Source organism: Setaria italica, chromosome I (assembly GCF_000263155.2).
Source record: "Setaria italica strain Yugu1 chromosome I, Setaria_italica_v2.0, whole genome shotgun sequence".
Classification (NCBI taxonomy): domain Eukaryota; kingdom Viridiplantae; phylum Streptophyta; class Magnoliopsida; order Poales; family Poaceae; genus Setaria; species Setaria italica.
In genome coordinates this window covers 24,217,164-24,220,637 of record NC_028450.1, presented here as the reverse complement: position 1 = coordinate 24,220,637, position 3,474 = coordinate 24,217,164, and positions in this window count along the sequence as shown.

Here is a 3,474-nt window from a genome sequence, read left to right as displayed (position 1 = left end):
AACTATTTGAGATCAACTATGTCACAAGAAAGGTTAAATGGATTGGCTATGTGCACCATCGAGAGGGATATCTTGGACACTATTGATCTCAATACCGTCCTTGATGATTTTGCATCAAGAAACGCCCGAAGAACTATCTTTTTATGAGAAGCAATGGATATTATGGAGTTATATTATTCCTTAAGGTAATCATATTAGTTTTAGTCTACATTGTTTCTTGATAATTATCAAACATGTTAAATTAACAATATATCACTGGATTTGTTTTTGTATTGAAGAAAAATTAGCGCTTATATATATTATAAGATTTATATATAGTTTTGAGGGTCCATCACGATAAGTTTGCCAGAGGGCCCTCAAAATCTTAGGACCGGCACTACGTGGCTCCAGTGCCTATCTTGCTCGTGTTGCTCTTTAGCGACATCCCTAGTTTAGGTCCATGTGAGGCTTGTACAAAAACTCTATGTTTGTATGGCTTTTCCTTGTAAATTCAAAACATGTTCCAAAACACGATAGAATATGTGGTTATTTCAAGCACCAGATGGCGAGTTAGTGTAAGATCAGTATTGAATTACCAGAAAAAATACTAATAAGGTGCCTATAATGATCACCAACCAGACCCATACTTAAAATTGCTCATCCTAGAGTAAGTATAGGATACATGCTTAACAGGAAATTACTATTGCTTTTCATTGTCATCTGTTATACATAACAAAATATATTACGCTCTCAAACATTTAATATTAAAGTTTAAGTTGAGACTGACTACTTTTTTCTTCATAGAAAATAGACTAGCAATAAAAAATAAGTCATAACTAAATAAATATAATATTTTTGAACTTAGGTGAACTCCTATTTCTCAAGCATACTGCATCACCCCTTAATGCTCCTACTTTATGGACTATAAGTATATGATGTTGAAGTGTCATCAATTAGAGAGTTGTTGTAGACCACATATTGGTCGTGTAATGCTGAAGGATAAGGTAAGTGGTGGGTCACTATTTGATTGTGCAGGGTGATCTTTTTGCTTTAGGAGTTTGGCTTTGTGATTAATATCTAGCTTTGCATACCCATAATGTATATGTTGAAAGGATGGAGCTGCCTAAATCGCTTGATTGGGGTGAAAAACTAATGAAGGTTGGGGTATTTACCAACAGTAAGGGCGAAAGTGAGTTACATTTATGGCGGCCCATTGATGATTGGACTACAAGGAATGCAAGTAATCAGAAGAGGCATACATGCAGTGGGATGGTCCTGTTAAGAAATTCTTCTGCAACCACTTCTTCCAATATTTACAACTGTATATATGTGTGGTGTCTCTAACCATAATTGTTGTATCGGCGGAGTAATCTCAATAACAATAGACATAGAATCCAATTTACATCTAAATATCCATTATAAGAAAATATTTCAACGTAACCCTTAAATCTACACCTAAATTATCCGCATTTGCCAATGTAGAAAAAAAAACCCTCAAGATCTTCTTCGAAGGATTTTCCAATCGAAAGAAAAAAAATCTAATAATAATTCTTCCCCGTCCACACCTTATTGAGCTTTCCTTCGTCTCTCTTCCATTGTAGCCCTAGCCCTGAATCTTCACTTCTCGCTACATCCGGTTCTTGGCAAGACAAATGATGGATATAAATTATAGAATGATTTGTTACCTAACCTAATGTTCTAGCACGGTACAGATATAGATGATAAACTAAGGACACAAAATTGAGAGAGATGGAGTTCGGGATAGGAACCAAGGATCGGAGAATGGATTGCAGGACAAGGTAATCTAGAGGAGGAGCAATAATAACAGCATAGGGGAGGAGATGTATTCTTATATTCTGTTCATCGATGCCCCTTTGTTCCTGATGATGGCCATGTATATAAGTTGTGCATTGTTGCGGTACTCCAAAGTGACCATTGATCATCAATATAGTGAGATCTCGATGGACATGATCACCTATTAGGCTATTACAAAATGTTTATTTATACATTTTTAATTTTGAAAATAGGATAAATAAGAAAAATATCTTCTATAAGATCTAACTCCATACGTGATATACGTGATCCTATTATATCCAACAATGTCTAACGTGACAATCTATTAATTCTAATAACATGTAAACAATGTGCTACATATTAGATTTACGTGTTTTTTTTACATAGGTGATCCCTATTAGTCGAGACAAGGTGAGCTTTGCCTGTTTTTTCCCCTAACAAGACATGGGTTCGCCACTAATTCTGACCATGCACAATTAAAAAGTAAACTGCATGTATGCATGCAAATCAATTTCTCCTAGATCAACGGAAGCAGATGCGTACTACCACTACTGAAAAATGGACTTTCCGTTCAACATGTTAGTACCAGCCATACTGATGCGCATAGTACCGATTTCAAATTTGATAACCTCTGGAGGTCTTTTAATACTGGGTGGTAAAATCATCCGGTACTAAAAATTTTAATGCTAATAAAATACGAAACCAGGAATCCGTGATCCTTTGCTCTTATAGGCAGGATGGCACAGACATCCATAGTTGCTTCAGTTCTCCCTTGGCATGAGCAGTGTCAGTGAAATCAATTCTTTTCTGAACAGCACGCTGCCACTGTACAAAGAACACAAAGAAGCTCTGAACCTCCAAGATCCCATGGAAAATGATGCGTCTTGGAGAGCAACAGCCTTTTCTTCGTACAATGCATCAATAACATATTCTTGGTTGAGGTTTCTACCGGCAGCCATGCCTCGAGTAATAACAGATAGTAGCAGCCTGTTTCTCAAGTGAACACATGTTGTCACCTGTAACTGTAAGATCATAGCTTTGTTAATTCCTTTGATTCCAAAATATTCTTCTTTAACCTGCCGAAGAACCCCAAAACTGAATCGATTCTAGCTATCTTGCTGATCCATGTATCATTTGTGCCATGCTTTGTTTTTTCAATTCACTCAGTAAGGATACAATATCGAAAATGCTTTGGCTTGTTCAACCCATTGTTACCAAGAGCTGCAGTATCTCGATTGTAATTGTGCAAGTAGTTCTCTATGTAGGATATTGTACCTTACTACAGTTTCAGACTGGTTCGGCTAAATTTAATCATCCTAGTTCGTTGCTGTCGAATTCTAGACAGTGGCTGCAGCATGCTCAACTTGTGATTATTTTGGGTCACAGTTATATTGGCCTGGTTCCTTATTCACAATGCAGCCTGCAATATCTTTCTGCTGGACTGATTGTTGCTGATGGGCCCAGGATTGTTCTGTCTGATGGATTGGCTGCTGCTTGCTGGTGTGCTTCTAAAATTTCCACTTGAGCAACGATGGTTCCAGCATATGTTGGTTGCAAAGAACTACCACATCGAACTGTTGAACTCTGTTAGTAATGGCAAGCCAATTACACCAGCACAGCAGAAAGAGCCTCTAGAATGCTTATCTACTGGAATGAAGATATTTTGTGAAGCAACTAAAAAGAGCTACTACTCCCTCGTCC